This window comes from Panthera onca, chromosome X (assembly GCF_046562875.1).
Source record: "Panthera onca isolate mPanOnc1 chromosome X, mPanOnc1 haplotype 2, whole genome shotgun sequence".
Lineage (NCBI taxonomy): Eukaryota > Metazoa > Chordata > Mammalia > Carnivora > Felidae > Panthera > Panthera onca.
In genome coordinates, this window is record NC_138357.1 from 76028590 (window position 1) to 76045314 (window position 16725).

Genomic DNA, 16725 nt, shown 5'->3' on the forward strand with positions numbered 1-16725 from the left:
TTTCCATACCATTCTCCGTTTTAGTTTTATGATGTTGCTCTTCTAACTCCTGGGACACATTCAGCCTCTCTTCTATACCCCTATCTTTAAAAGTCCAGTTCCAATCCCCTGGTAAATCCACTCTGATATTGTTCTTTCATCTTATAATGTCCTCCCTCCTTCCTTTTTTAGCACTGCTTTGTTCTCCTTTTCTTGCTGCTGCTTCTTATATTCAACTATTTTCCCAAGGCTCTGTCTCTAGTTCTCTTCTCGTTTTTTTTTTTTTTTTTCCATACTCTCTCTATGAACGCTTTTAGCTACCTTTCTGGTGTCAATTATGAACTATGTATTGATGACTCTTAAATACTTAACCAGAACTCCCTTGCTAGCATTAAGCTCCAATCTGAAATTTTTAATTAGATACTGAGCATCTTTTAAAGATTGTCCTGACAACACATCAAAAATTAAAATTGTTCTGAATTCACTTACCTCCTTTGAAAAAAGAACCTATTAATCTGTGCTCCCAGTATCTAGTAATAACAAAACCCTCCTACTTACCCGCACACAACACTTTAGTTTTTGTCTTCTAACCTTTACACACTCCACATGCAACTAAATAGTAAGTTCTACTGATTGTACCTCTACAATATATTGTGTTGCCATGCTCTCCTCCTTCCAATTCCCAAGAATATTGCCCTCATATAGAACTTTATTTTCTCAACCAGACTATTACAAAAACCCCTAACACGTTTCTCTGCTTCCAAGTTCCATCCTCTCCAATCCCTTTTCCAACTGATGCCATATTACTTTTATAACATTTCTATTGAGATAGAATTTGTATACCATACAATTCAACCATTTAAAGGGTACAATTCAATGTTTTAGTATATTCACAGAATTTTGTAACATAACCACATCAATTTTAGAAAGATCACTACCTCTGAAATAAAATATTCACTCTTTCTCCATCATTCTGTAATCACCCACTCACTTGAGCCCTGGACAACCACTAATCTACATCTTTATAGAGTTGCCCATTTTGAGTATTTTATACAAATTCAGTTATATAGAACGGATGTCAGCAAATTAGCAGAGTAAGAAGGTCTAAATGCTCATTTCCTTCCACGATAACAACAAAAATAAGGAATAAGCAACTATATACTCACAAAAATATATCTGAGAGAGCTCCAGAATATATGAAATAATTATAACAACCCAGGGGGGCAAAAACCTGAACATGGCCATACAAAAAAGTATAGGAAGTATCTTACCTACCTTGTCCCAGTCTGGTGCAGCTGGTGCCAAGAGGGAACACTCATGGGGGAAAAGAACAGAAGGTGAACCCCAGCAGCCCTCACCACCAGGGAGTCTTTCTTGGCACTGACCCCAGTTGATGGTGCTGCCTGGATCCCATGCTGCTCTGCCACTTCTATAAGGAATCATTACAACTTTGCCCTAACCCAAGAAGTTGTATCTTATCTGCATCCTCAAAGGAGCTGCCATTCCCTTGCTCCCCAAGAAGGATCCTCCACGGAACTGTCCCCTAAGGATCCACTATCAATCTTCCTTCCCCCAAGGAATCACAGGTTATTTGCTTCCAGTTCCACAGTCATTTCTGTTGTATTTCATCAGAAAACGAGCTTCTACTAGTCTACTCCCTTAGAAGGAGACACCACCACTGCATCTTCCCAAGAAGAAGCTGCTACCACTAAATGTCCCACACCCAGAAAAAAAAACTTCTACCCTTCTTCTCACTGTCCCCCTGAGATGCATCAGTGCTGCATTTCCCAGAAGGGCCCATTGTTTCTTTGCCTAACCCCAGAAGGAGCCGCTAGGGCTCCACATTCCCCTCAAGAAGCTGCTTCATTCAACTTGCCACCCAAAGAGCCACATTCTGCTCTCCCATAAAGAGCCGTTAACAACCTCAACCGGCAAGAGGGAGCCACTGATGTCCCCTCACCCCACAAGGAGCCAACACCTCTGTGTTCTCCAAGAGCAGGAACCACTAATGCATTGATCCTCCATGTAAGGAGCTGCTGTTGCTGAGCCTTCCAAAGGGGTCAGCTCTGCACTGGTTAGAAGGAACCACTGATGCTTTGCTCCATCCAGAGGCAGCGGCCACCTTTCACTTTCTTGATGGCACACTTTGAAGCACAAAAGTTTTTGATTTCAAGGAAGTCCAAATATTTATTTATTTATTTATTTATTTATTATTTAGTCACGTGTGCTTTTAGTGTTATATTTAATAAACTTTTCTAACTCAAGGTCACAAAGATTTACTGTTATGTTTTAAAAGTTTTGTAGCTTTAGCTATTACATTTATGTGCTTGGTTCATTATGAGTTAGTTTTTATATATGGTAAAAGGTAGGGGGTATGATTCCATTGTTTTGTATATAGATATTTAGTATGTTCCAGCATCATTTGTTGAAAAGACTATTATTTCTCCATTAATTAGTATTGACACCCTTTTTAAAAATTAATTTGCCATAAATATGAGTGTTTACTTCTGTACTCTCAATTCTGTCCATTAATCTATATATCTTTATGCCATTACCACACAGTCTTGATTATTGTAGCTTTTTATAGTAAATTTTGAAATTGGTAAGTCTAAGTTCTCCAACTTCATTACTCTTTTTGAACATTGTTTTTGCTATATTATTTCAATCTTCCCAAACTTCTGTTTATTCATGTTATTCTTCTGTTCAAAATTTTAGTGGCTCCCTTATACCCAAGGAATGAAGCTCAAACACTTCATCCAAACATCCAAGCCCTGAGAACTCAGACCTACCTTTTAGCCTTAATTTTTACTCTTCCTACTTTTGCAAAATGTACACTGGAAAAATTTAAATTGTATACTTCAGCATATCCCATACTTTCACATATCTGTGACTTGATCATGTTCTTCTCCTTACCTAAACTATTCTCCAACCTCTACATTGAATTCTAGACTCCTTTATTCAATTTCCTACTTGATATTTACATTTGTCTAATTTTCATCTCAAACTAAACATATCCAAAGTACATCATTGACTTCTCCCTCAAATCTACTCCTCCTATCTCAGTAAATAGTGAAACCAGTTGTTGAAGCCAAAACTCAGGAGTTATTTTTTTTAAATAGTGTTTATTTTTGAGACAGAGAGAGACAGAGCATGAGTGGCGATGGGCAGAGAGAGATGTAGCCATAGAATCCAAAGCAGGCTCTGGGTTCTGAGCTGTCAGCACAGAGCCCAACGTGGGGCTTAAACTCATGAACCTGTGAGATCATGACCTGAGCTGAAGTCAGACGCTTAACCAACTGAACCACCCAGGCGCCCCAGGAGTTATTTTTTATTCTTTTCCCCTATAGCTCATATCCATCAGCAAGTTATGAGGGATATACCTAAGAAATATATTCCCTACCCATCCACTTCTATTTGTCTCCACTGTTAATACCCTAGTCTATGCCATCATGTTCTGTCACCTGAGTAACCATAATAAACACCTAAATGGTCCCTCATAACACATGACCTACATAACAAGAAATGTAATCCTTTATAAAGTCGACATGAGGCACCTGGGTGTCTCAGTCGGTTGAGCATCTGACTTCAGGTCAAGTTATGATCTCACAGTTTGTGGGTTTGAACCCTGTATTGGGCTCTGTGCTGACAGCTGAGAGCCTGGAGCCTGCTTCAGATTCTGTGACTCCCTCTCTCTCTGCTACTCTCCGTTCATGCTCTGTCTCTCTCTGTCTTTCAAAAATGAATAAACATTACAAAAAAAGAATATTTCCTTAAAGCCATTGGTTTGAAAAACAAGAGGGCCTGAACTTTGTGAGTTCTGGAAGTCACCCAGGCTTAAAGACTGGAGTTTAAAGGTCAATTGGCTTGCCTGGGGTAGAGCCTGGAGGGCGCTGCACTGCTCCTGGTAAGAAAGCATGCAAATAATTCTGGGGCAGAGAGCATGGAAACAACTACCTGAAAAATGCCTGGGGACCACAGGGAGAGGTGATTTGGTTTTCTCAGAGTATGTCCCTGAGGGAGACACCTCTATGGGAAAAAAAAAAAAAACAGCTGGCAGCTGCCATCTCCCTCCCTCAGTCTTCAATATAAACACAGAACCACCTGCAGGAAGTGGCACAGCACCAACTCTGCCTAACTTGTTTACACCAAGTCCCACCATCTTCCTTCTGGTGGAACTGCCCTTCTCAGTCACGCTAGTCTCAATTTCAGTGCTGTGGGCCCTTCCCTAAGAAGACCAGCACAAACATCTGCCCACATCATTTCTCCAGATCAGAGAGTTTTCAGGGCCTCAGTTACTGTGGAAGTGATGACAGGACTCATTTCACAAGCAGATCAGAGCACAATGAATTAAAACTTGCCACATTCAGGCCAGAATCAAACACTGCCCACATCAGGCAAGAATGACTACATATTACTGGCCTGAAGGGTAGAACAACCAAAACAACAGCAGAGTGCATACAGAACACACCAGAGAAATTCCATGCAACACGAGGCACTGGACATTGCATGATATCTTCTTCATAGGGTCATTATTTTTAGGAGCAGGAGACATAACTGTCTTTTGCAACACAGAGAAGAAGACAGACACTTAGACAAAATGTGAAGAAAGAGGAAATTATCCCAAATGAAAGAACACAATAGGTGAAAGAGATCTAAGCAAACAGGTATAAGTAACATGTCTGATGGAGAACTTAAAGCAATAATTATAACGATACTCACTGGACTTGAGAAAAGAATAGAAGACATCAGTGAGACCCTTACCACTGAGATAAGAATTAAAAAGATTCAATCAGAGATGAATAGTGCAATAAACAAGTTTAGAAGAACATTTGATGCAGGGGCATCTGGGTGGCTCAGTCAGTTAAGCATCTGACTTCATCTCAGGGCATGATCTCATGGTTCATGAGTTTAAGCCATATGTCGGGTTCTGTGCTGACAGCTCAGAGCCTGGAACCTGCTTCTTATTCTGTGTCTCTCCCTTTCTCTTCCCCTCCCTGACTCACACTATCTCTCCCTCTCCCTCTCTAAAAAATAAAGAAACATTATTTTTTTTTTTAAAGAAACATGCTTGATACAATGAACAGCAGGCTAGAAGCAGAAGAATGAATTAGTGACTTAGGAGACAAAGTAATGGAAAGTAATGAAACTGAACAAAAAAACCCTGAAAAACAAAGTATGTAACACAGGGATAGACTTAGGGAACTCACTGACTCCATGAAATGTAGTAACATTTATATTATAGGAGTCCAAGAAGAAGAATAGAGAGAAAAAGAGGCAGAAAATTTATTTGAGAAATAATCGTTGAAAACTTCCCTAATCTGGGGATGGAAACAGACGTCCAGATCCAAGAGTCACAGAGAACTCCCATCAAAATAAAGTAAAGCAGACCAACACCAAGACATACTGTAATTTAATTGTCAAAATATAATTACAAATAAAAATCTTAAAAACAGCAAGGCAAAAGAAGTTCTTAACTTACAAAAGAAAACCCATAAGGCTAGCTAAATATTTTTCAACAAAATCCCAGCAAGTCAGAAAAGAATAGCATGAATGAAAATAAAAACTCTGCAGCCAAGAATTCTCTATATAGCAAGGCTATAATTCAAAATAGAAGAGATAAATAATTTCTCAGACAAAAAACAAACAACAACAATAAAAAAACCCACATGAACTCATAAAGGAGTTTATGAACACTAAAGCAGTCCTACAAGAAATATTAAAGGGAAAACATTGAGTGCAAAGGAGAGACCAAAGTGACAGTATAAACGCAGGAAAAACCAAAGCAGGAAAAATGAATATTTATGTAAAAATCAGTGAGGGAGCAGACATGTACAAAAAGGATATAAAATATAACATACACCTGAAATATGGGGAGAAGAGAAGTGAATGTGTTCAAACTTGAATGACCATTAACTTAATATAAACGGATATTTCCAGAAGAGTTTATATAAAAAACTAATGGTAACCATACGTCAAAAATAACTAAAAAACATACAATGAATGGAGAGAGAGAAATCCAAATATATCACTAAAGAAAAACAGCAAAACACAAAAGACGAAGACAAGAAAGGATCAGAGAAAATTTCCAGAAACAACAAAATAAGTAATAAAATGTCAATAAATACATATCTATCGGGAGAGGGAAGATGGCAGTGTAGGGAGGATGATGGGCTCACCGCGCGTCCTGCTGATCACTTACATCCACCTACACCGGCCTAAATAACCCAGAAAACCGCCAGAGGATTAGCAGAAGGAGTCTCCAGAGCCAAGCGCAGACAAGAGGCCCACGGAAGAGGGTAGGAAGGGTGGCGAGGCGGTGCGCGCTCCACGGACTGGCGGGAGGGGCCGGGGCAGAGGGGCGGCTCGCCAGCCAAGCAGAGCCCCCGAGTCTGGCTGGCAAAAGCGTAGGGGCCTGACAGACTGCTCCGACAGCAAGCGTGACTTAGCGTCTGGGAGGTCATAAGTTAACAGCTCTGCTCAGAAAGCGGGAAGGCTGGAAGACAAAGGGAGGGAGAGCTACTGAGCCCCAGATGACAGAGCTCAGTTTGGTGGGGAACAAAGGCGCTTCCCAGCGCCATCTCCCCCGCCCATCACCCAGCCAAAATCCCAAAGGGAACCAGTTCCTGCCAGGGAACTTGCTCGCTCTGCACAAACACCCAACTCTGTGCTCCTGTGGACCCAAACCTCCGGCAGCGGATCTGACTCTCTCCCTGTCACAGGGCCCCTCAAAAAGCGGATTACCTAAGGAGAAGTGAGCTAAGCCTGCCCCTCTTGCCCCCATGCACCTTGCCTACCCACCCGAGCTAATACGCTGGATCCCCAGCACCACAAGCCTGGAAGTGTGCAAGAAGCCCAGACGGGCCATGCCAACCCACAGGGAATCCCGACCCTAGGAGTGGGGAAGAGAAGGCACACACCAGTCTGACTGTGGCCCCAGCGGTGGGCTGGGGGCAGACATCAGGTCTGACTGCGGCACCACCCACCAACTCCAGTTATACACCACAGCACAGGGGAAGTGCCCTGCAGGTCCGCACCACTCCAGGGACTATACAAAATGACCAAATGGAAGAATTCCCCTCAAAAGAATCTCCAGGAAATAACAACAGCTAATGAACTGATCAAAAAGGATTTAAATAATATAACAGAAAGTGAATTTAGAATAATAGTCATAAAATTAATCGCTGGGCTTGAAAACAGTATAGAGGACAGCAGAGAATCTCTTGCTACAGAGATCAAGGGACTAAGGAACAGTCACGAGGAGCTGGAAAGCGCTTTAAACGAAATGCAAAACAAAATGGAAACGACGACAGCTCGGATTGAAGAGGCAGAGTAGAGAATAGGTGAACTAGAAGATAAAGTTATGGAAAAAGAGGAAGCTGAGAGAGAGAGATAAAAAAAATCCAGGAGTATGAGGGGAAAATTAGAGAACTAAGTGATACACTAAAAAGAAATAATATACGCATACTTGGTATCCCAGAGGAGGAAGAGAGAGGGAAAGGTGCTGAAGGGATACTTGAACAAATTATAGCTGAGAACTTCCCTGAACTGGGGAAGGAAAAAGGCATTGAAATCCAAGAGGCACAGAGAACTCCCTTCAGACGTAACTTGAATCGATCTTCTGCAAGACATATCATAGTGAAACTGGCAAAATACAAGGATAAAGAGAAAATTCTGAGAGCAGCAAGGGATAAACGTACCCTCACATATAAAGGGAGACCTATAAGACTCGTGACTGATCTCTCTTTTGAAACTTGGCAGGCCAGAAAGGTTTGGCACGATATCTTCAGTGTGCTAAACAGAAAAAATATGCAGCCGAGAATCCTTTATCCAGCAAGTCTGTCATTTAGAATAGAAGGAGAGATAAAGGTCTTCCCAAACAAACAAAAACTGAAGGAATTTGTCACCACTAAACCAGCCCTACAAGAGATCCTAAGGGGGATCCTGTGAGACAAAGTACCAGAGACATCACTACAAGCATAAAACATACAGACATCACAATGACTCTAAACCCGTATCTTTCTATAATAACACTGAATGTAAATGGATTAAATGTGTCAACCAAAAGACATAGGGTATCAGAATGGATAAAAAAACAAGACCCATCTATTTGCTGTCTACAAGAGACTCATTTTAGATCTGAGGACACCTTTAGATTGAGAGTGAGGGGATGGAGAACTATTTATCATGCTACTGGAAGCCAAAAGAAAGCTGGAGTAGCCATACTTCTATCAGACAAACTAGACTTTAAATTAAAGGCTGTAACAAGAGATGAAGAAAGGCATTATATAATAATTACAGGGTCTATCCATCAGGAAGAGCTAACAATTATAAATATCTATGTGCCGAATACCGGAGCCCCCAAATATATAAAACAATTACTCAGAAATTTAAGCAACCTTATTGATAAGAATGTGGTAATTGCAGGGGACTTTAACACCCCACTTACAGAAATGGATAGATCATCTAGACACACGGTCAATAAAGAAACAAGGGCCCTGAATGACACATTGGATCAGATGGACTTGACAGGTTTATTTAGAACTCTGCATCCCAAAGCAATAGAATATACTTTCTTCTCGAGTGCACATGGAACATTCTCCAATATAGATCATACACTGGGTCACAAAACAGCCCTTCATAAGTTCACAAGAATTGAAATAATACCATGCATACTTTCAGATCACAATACTATGAAGGTTGAAATCAACCACAGGAAAAAGTCTGGAAAACCTCCAAAAGCATGGAGGTTAAAGAACACCCTACTAACGAATGAGTGGGTCAACCAGGCAATTAGAGAAGAAATTAAAACATATATGGAAACAAATAAAAATGAAAATACAACAATCCAAACGCTTTGGGATGCAGCGAAGGCAGTCCTGAGAGGAAACTACATTCAATCCAGGCCTATCTCAAGAAACAAGAAAAATCCCAAATACAAAATCTAACAGCACACCTAAAGGAAATAGAAGCAGAACAGCAAAGGCAGCCTAAACCCAGCAGAAGAAGAGAAATAATAAAGATCAGGGCAGAAATAAACAATATAGAATCTAAAAAAAAGGTAGAGCAGATCAACGAAACCAAGAGTTTGTTTTTTGAAAAAATAAACAAAATTGACAAACCTCTAGCCAGGCTTCTCAAAAAGAAAAGGGAGATGACCCAAATAGATAAAATCATGAATGAAAATGGAATGATTACAACCAATCCCTCAGAGATACAAACAATTATCAGGGAATACTATGAAAAATTATATGCCAAAAAATTGGACAACCTGGAAGAAATGGACAAATTCCTAAACACCCACACTCTTCCAAAACTCAATCAGGAGGAAATATAAAGCTTGAACAGACCCACAACCAGGGAAGAAATTGAATCGGTTATCAAAAATCTCCCAACAAATAAGAGTCCAGGACCAGATGGCTTCCCAGGGGAGTTCTACCAGACATTTAAAGCAGAGATAATACCTATCCTTCTCAAGCTATTCCAAGAAATAGAAAGGGAAGGAAAACTTCCAGACTCATTCTATGAAGCCAGTATTACTTTGATTCCTAAACCAGACAGAGACCCAGTAAAAAAAAGAACTACAGGCCAATATCCCTGAAGAATATGGATGCAAAAATTCTCAATAAGATACTAGCAAATTGAATTCAACAGCATATAAAAAGAACTATTCACCATGATCAAGTGGGATTCATTCCTGGGATGAAGGGCTGGTTCAACATTCGCAAATCAATTAACGTGATACATCACAGTAACAAAAAAAAAGAGAAGAACCATATGATCATGTCAATCGATCCAGAAAAGGCCTTTAACAAAATCCAGCACCATTTCTTAATAAAAACCCTTGAGAAAGTCAGAATAGAAGGAACATACTTAAGGATCATAAAAGCCATTTATGAAAAGCCCACAGCTAACATCATCCTCAATGGGGAAAAACTGAGAGCTTTTTCCCTGAGATCAGGAACACGACAGGGATGCCCACTCTCACTGCTGTTGTTTAGTATAGTGTTGGAAGTTCTAGCATTAGCAATCAGACAACAAAAGGAAATCAAAGGCTTCAAAATTGGCAAAGATGAAGTCAAGCTTTCGCTTTTTGCAGATGACATGATATTATACATGGAAATTCCGATAGACTCCACCAAAAGTCTGCTAGAACTGATACATGAATTTAGCAAAGTTGCAGGATACAAAATCAATGTACAGAAATCAGTTGCATTCTTATACACTAACAATGAAGCAACAGAAAGACAAATAAAGAAACTGATCCCATTCACAATTGCACCAAGAAGCATAAAATACCTAGGGAAAAATCTAACCAAAGATGTAAAAGATCTGTATGCTGAAAGCTATAAAAAGCTTATGAAGGTAATTGAAGAAGATTTAAAGAAATGGAAAGACATTCCGTGCTCATGGATTGGAAGAATAAATATTGTCAAAATGTCAATACTACCCAAAGCTATCTACACATTCAATGCAATCCCAATCAAAATTGCACCAGCATTCTTCTCAAAACTAGAACAAGCCATCCTAAAATTCATATGGAACCACAAAAGGCCCCGAATAGCCAAAGTAATTTTGAAGAAGAAGACCAAAGCAGGAAGCATCACAATCCCAGACTTTAGTCTCTACTACAAAGCTGTCATCATCAAGACAGCATGGGATTGGCACAAAAACAGACACATAGACCAATGGAATAGAATAGAAACCCCAGAACTAGACCCACAAACATATGGCCAACTCATCTTTGACAAAGCAGGAAAGAACATCCAATGGAAAAAAGACAGTCTCTTTAACAAATGGTGCTGGGAGAACTGGACAGCAACATGCAGAAGGTTGAAACTAGACCACTTTCTCACACCATTCACAAAAATAAACTCAAAATGGATAAAGGACCTGAATGTGAGACAGGAAACCATCCAAACCCCAGAGTAGAAAGCAGGAAAAGACCTCTCTGACCTCAGCCGTAGCAATCTCTTACTCGACACATCCCCAAAGGCAAGGGAATTAAAAACAAAAATGAACTATTGGGACCTCATGAAGATAAAAAGCTTCTGCACAGAAAAGGAAACAACCAACAAAACTAAAAGGCAACCAACGGAATGGGAAAAGATATATGCAAATGACATATTGGACAAAGGGCTAGTATCCAAAATCTATAAAGAGCTCACCAAACTCCACACCCGAAAAACAAATAACCCAGTGAAGAAATGGGCAGAAACCATGAATAGACACTTCTCTAAAGAAGACATCCGGATGGCCAACAGGCACATGAAAAGATGCTCAACGTCGCTCCTTATCAGGGAAATACAAATCAAAACCACACTCAGATATCACCTCACGCCAGTCAGAGTGGGTAAAATGAACAAATCAGGAGACTATAGATGCTGGAGAGGATGTGTAGAAATGGAACCCTCTTGCACTGTTGGTGGGAATGCAAATTGGTGCAGCCGCTCTGGAAAGCAGTGTGGAGGTTCGTCAGAAAATTAAAAATAGACCTACCCTATGACCCAGCAATAGCACTGCTAGGAATTTACCCAAGGGATACAGGAATACTGATGCATAGGGACACTTGTACCCCAATGTTTATAGCAGCACTCTCAACAATACCCAAATTATGGAAAGAGCCTAAATGTCCATCAACTGATGAATGGATAAAGAAATTGTGGTTTATATACACAATGGAATACTACGTGGCAATGAGAAAAAATGAAATATGGCCTTTTGTAGCAACGTGGATGGAACTGGAGAGTGTGATGCTAAGTGAAATAAGCCATACAGAGAAAGACAGATACCATATGCTTTCACTCTTATGTGGATCCTGAGAAACGTAACAGAAACCCATGGGGGAGGGGAAGGAAAAAAAAAAGAGCTTGGAGTGGGAGAGAGCCAAAGCATAAGAGACTGTTAAAAACTGAGAAGAAACTGAGGGTTGATGGGGGGTGGGAGGGAGGGGAGGGTGGGTGATGGGTATTGAGGAGGGCACCTTTTGGGATGAGCACTGGGTGTTGTATGGAAACCAATTTGACAATAAATTTCATATATTAAAAAAATACATATCTATCAAAATTACTTTAAATGTAAATGGACTAAACCCTCCAATCTAAAGCCATAGCGAGTCAGAATGGATAAAAAATAAGACACATCATATGCTGCCTACAAGAGACTCATTTTAGACCTAAAGACACCTGTTGATTGAAAGGAAGGGGAGAGGAATTGGATTTTGAAGATGGTGATGTAGGAGGATGCTGGGCTCACCATGTCCTCCTGATAACTTAGATTCCACCTACACCTGCGTAAATAACCCAGAAAACCGCCACAAGACTAGCAGAAGAGTCTCCGGAGCCAAGCGTAGCTCGGAGAGTGGGAAGGCTGGAGGACAACAGCAGGGAGAGTTGCTAAGCCCCAGAACGACAGAACTCAGTTTGGCGGGGAACAAAGGCGCTCGCCAGCGCCATCTCCCTCGCCCATCCCCCAGTCAAAATCCAAAAGGGAACCAGTTCCTGCAAGGGAACCTGTGTGCACCGCGCAAACACCCAACACTGTGCTTCTGCGGATCCACACCTCTGGGGGTGGGTCTGACTCCCTCCCGCTGCCTCAGGGCCCCTCCCTGAGCAGATCACTGAAGGAGAAGCGAGCTGAACCTGCCCCTACCGCCCCCTAGTACCTTGCCTATCCACCCCAGCTAATACGCCAGATCCCTAGCACCACAAGCCTGGCAGTGTGCAAGTACCCCAGATGGACCACACCACCCCACAGTGAATCCCGCCCCTTGGAGAGGGAGAGAGAAGGCACACACTAGTCTGACTGTGGCCCCAGCAGTGGACTGGGAGTAGACAACAGTTCTGACTGCAGCCCCACCCACCAAGGCGAGTTATTCAAGACAGCACAGGGAAGTGCCGTGCAGATCCACACCACTCCGGACACTATCCAAAATGACCAAACGGAAGAATTCCCCTCAAAAGAATCTCCAGGAAATAACAACAGCTAGCGAACTGATCAAAAAGGATTTAAACAATATAACAGAAAGTGAATTGAGAATAATAGTCATAAAATTAATCACTGGGCTTGAAAAGAGTAGAGAGGACAGCAGAGAATCTATTGCTACAGAAATCATGGGACTAAGGAACAGCCAGGAGGAGCTAAAAAATGTGATAAACGAGCTGCAAAATAAAATGGAAACGACCACGGCTCGGATTAAAGAGGCAGAGGAGAGAATAGGTGAACTAGAAGATAAAATTATGGAAAAAGAAGAAGCTGAGAAAAATAGAGATAAAAAAATCCAGGAGTATGAGGGGAAAATTAGAGAACTAAGTCTTGCACTAAAGAGAAAACATCTACGCATAATTGGTATTCCAGAGGAGGAAGAGAGAGGGAAAAGTGCTGAAGGTGTACTTGAAGAAATCATAGCTGAGAACTTCCCGGATCTGGGGAAGGAAAAAGGCATTGAAATCCAAGAGGCACAGAGAACTCCCTTCAGACGTCACTTGAATCGATCTTCTGCATGACATATCGTAGTGAAACTGGCAAAATGCAAGGATAAAGAGAAAATTCTGAAAGCAGCGAGGGATAAATGTGCTCTAACATATAAAGGGAGACCTATAAGAATCCTGACCAATCTCTCTTCTGACACTTGGCAGGCCAGAAAGGAATGGCAAGAGATCATCAGTGTGATGAATAGGAAAAATATGCAGCCGAGAATCCTTCATCCAGCAAGTCTGTCATTTAGAATAGAAGAAGAAATAAAGGTCTTCCTAAACAAACAAAAACTGAAGGAATTCGTCACCACTAAACCAGCCCTACTAGAGATCCTAAGGGGGCTCCTATGAGACAAAGTACCAGAGATATTGCTATAAGCATAAAACATACAGACATCACAATGACTCTAAACCCATATCTTTCTATAATGACATTGAATGTGATTGGACTAAATGCACCAACCAAAAGTCATAGGTTACCAGAATGGGTAAAAAAACAAGACCGATCTATTTGCTGTCTACAAGAGACTCATTTTAGACCTGAGGACACCTACAGTTTGAGATTGAGGGGATGGAAAACTTTTTATCATGCTACTAGAAGTCAAAAGAAAGTTGGAGTAGCCATACTTATATCAGGCAAACTAGACTTTAAATTAAAGGCTGTAACAAGAGATGAAGAAGAGCATTATATAATAATTACAGGGTTTATCCATCAGGAGAAACTAACAATTATAAATGTCTATGCGCCGAATACGGGAGCCCCAAAATATATAAAACAATTGCTCACAAACATAAGCAACCTTATGGATAAGAATGTGGTAATTGCAGGGGACTTTAACACTCCACTTACAGAAATGGATAGATCATCTAGACACACGGTCAATAAAGAAACAAGGGCCCTGAATGATACATTGGATCTGATGGACTTGACAGATCTATTTAGAACTCTGCATCCCAAAGCAACAGAATATACTTTCTTCTCGAGTGCACATGGAACATTCTCCAAGATAGATCATATACTGGGTCACAAAACAGCCCTTCATAAGTATACAAGACTTGAAATCATACCGTGCATACTTTCAGACCACTATGCTATGAAGCTTGAAATCAACCACAGGAAAAAGTCTGGAAAATCTCCAAAAGCATGGAGGTTAAAGAACACCCCACTAAAGAATGAGTGGGTCAACCAGGCAATTAGAGAAGAAATTAGAAAAATATATGGAAACAACTGAAAATGAAAATACAACAATCCAAACGCTTTGGGATGCAGCGAAGGCAGTCCTGAGAGGAAACTACATTCAATCCAGGCCTATCTCAAGAAACAAGAAAAATCCCAAATACAAAATCTTACAGTACTCCTAAAGGAAATAGAAGCAGAACAGCAAAGACAGCCTAAACCCAGCAGAAGAACAGATATAATGAAGATCAGAGCAGAAATAAACAATATAGAATCTAAAAAACTATAGAGCAGATCGACGAAACCAAGAGTGGGTTTTTTGAAAAAAATAAACAAAATTGATAAACCTCTAGCCAGGTTTCTCAAAAAGAAAAGGGAGATGACCCAAATAGTTAAAATCATGAATGAAAATGGAATTATTACAACCAATCCCTCAGAGATACAAGCAATTAGGGAATACTATGAAAATTTATATGCCAAAAACCTGAAAAACCTGGAAGAAATGGACAAATTCCTAAACAAACACACATTCCAAAACTCAATCAGGAGGAAATAGAAAGCTTGAACAAACCCATAACCAGCGAAGAAATTGAATCAGTTATCAAAAATCTCCCAACAAATAAGAATCCAGGACGAGATGGCTTCCCAGGGGAGTTCTACCAGACTTTTAAAGCAGAAATAATACATATACTTCCCAAGCTATTCCAAAAAATAGAAAAGGAAGGAAAACTTCCAGACTCATTCTATGAAGCCAGTATTACTTTGATTCCTAAACCAAACAGAGACCCAGTAAAAAAAGAGAACTACCTGCCAATATCCCAGATGAATATGGATGCAAAAATTTTCAATAAGATACTAGCAAGTCGAATTCAACAGCATATAAAAAGAGTGATTCACCATCATCAAGTGGGATTCATTCCTGGGATGGAGGGCTGGTTTAACATTTGCAATCAATCAATGTGACACACCACATTAATAAAAGAAAAGATAAGAACCATATGATCCTGTCAATCGATGCAGAAAAGTTCTTTGACAAAATTCAGCAACGTTTCTTAATAAAAACCCTTGAGAAAGTCAGGATAGAAGGAACATACTTAAAGATCATAAAAGCCATTTATGAAAAACCCACAGCTAACATCATCCTCAATGGGGAAAAACTGAGAGCTTTTTCCCTGAGATCAGGAACACGACAGGGATGTCCACTCTCACCGCTGTTGTTTAACATAGTGTTGGAAGTGCTAGCATCAGCAATCAGACAACAAAAGGAAATCAAAGGCATCCAAATTGGCAAAGATGAAGTTAAGCTTTCACTTTTTGCAGATGACATGATATTATACATGGAAAATCCGATAGACTCCACCAGAAGTCTGCTAGAACTGATACATGAATTTAGCAAATTTGCAGGATACAAAATCAATGTACAGAAATTAGTTGCATTCTTATACACTAACAGTGAAGCAACAGAAAGACAAATAAAGAAACTGATCCCATTCACAATTGCACCAAGAAGCATAAAATACCTAGGAATAAATCTAACCAAAGATGTAAAAGATCTGTATGCTGAAAACTATAGAAATTCTTGTGAAGGAAATTGAAGAAGATATAAAGAAATGGAAAGACATTCCGTGCTCATGGATTGGAAGAATAAATATTGTCAAAATGTCAATACTACCCAAAGCTATCTACACATTCAATGCAATCCCAATCAAAATTGCACCAGCATTCTTCTCAAAACTAGAACAAGCAATCCTAAAATTCATATGGAACCACAATAGACCCACAAAATTATTCAAAGTAATTTTGAAGAAGACCAAAGCAGGAGGCCTCACAATCCCAGACTTTAGCCTCTACTACAAAGCTGTCATCATCAAGGCAGCATGGTATTGGCACAAAAACAGACACATAGACCAATGGAATAGAATAGAAACCCCAGAACTAGACCCACAAACGTATGGCCAACTCATATTTGACAAAGCAGGAAAGAAAATCCAATGGAAAAAAAGACAGTCTCTTTAACAAATGGTGCTGGGAGAACTGGACAGCAACATGCAGAAGGTTGAAACTAGACCACTTTCTCACACCATTCACAAAAATAAA

At 40.3% G+C, this 16725-nt stretch overlaps 1 protein-coding gene across 7 annotated transcripts in view; it reads right to left on the reverse strand.

Annotated features, from left to right (window-relative positions):
• The window catches only part of HEPH (hephaestin), an 89858-nt gene that overhangs the window by 11398 nt on the left and 61735 nt on the right, over nt 1-16725 (reverse strand). The gene's annotated exons all lie outside the window — the stretch shown is intronic.